General features: G+C 34.5%; 1 protein-coding gene across 1 annotated transcript in view; it reads right to left on the bottom strand.

Moving 5' to 3' along the window:
- The window catches only part of LOC118336833 (T-box transcription factor TBX6-like), a 4,482-nt gene that overhangs the window by 2,205 nt on the left and 2,042 nt on the right, over positions 1 to 235 (bottom strand).

Consider the following 235-nt stretch of genomic DNA (forward strand, 5'->3'; position numbering starts at 1 on the left):
AATGAATACTGTACAAATATTAGGAAAGGAAGTAGAAAACCAGTTTTGTCCTACTCTGTCTCTACAAAGCGTTCAGATTCAGAGATAAAGAGATAAAGAAACTGGATACAGGACAAGTAAAGTACGATAAAAAATCATATTAACAAATCTTATGAATTCCCATCCACAGGGTGTAAACTGAGGCAAAGATCTGAGAAATTATGTAGCCACATTTGGTGGAAAGAAAAGGAAGGAA

The sequence above is a fragment of the Morone saxatilis genome, unplaced genomic scaffold (genome assembly GCF_004916995.1).
Source record: "Morone saxatilis isolate NCDOM2014 unplaced genomic scaffold, NCSU_SB_2.0 Contig3, whole genome shotgun sequence".
NCBI classification, from domain to species: Eukaryota; Metazoa; Chordata; class Actinopteri; family Moronidae; genus Morone; species Morone saxatilis.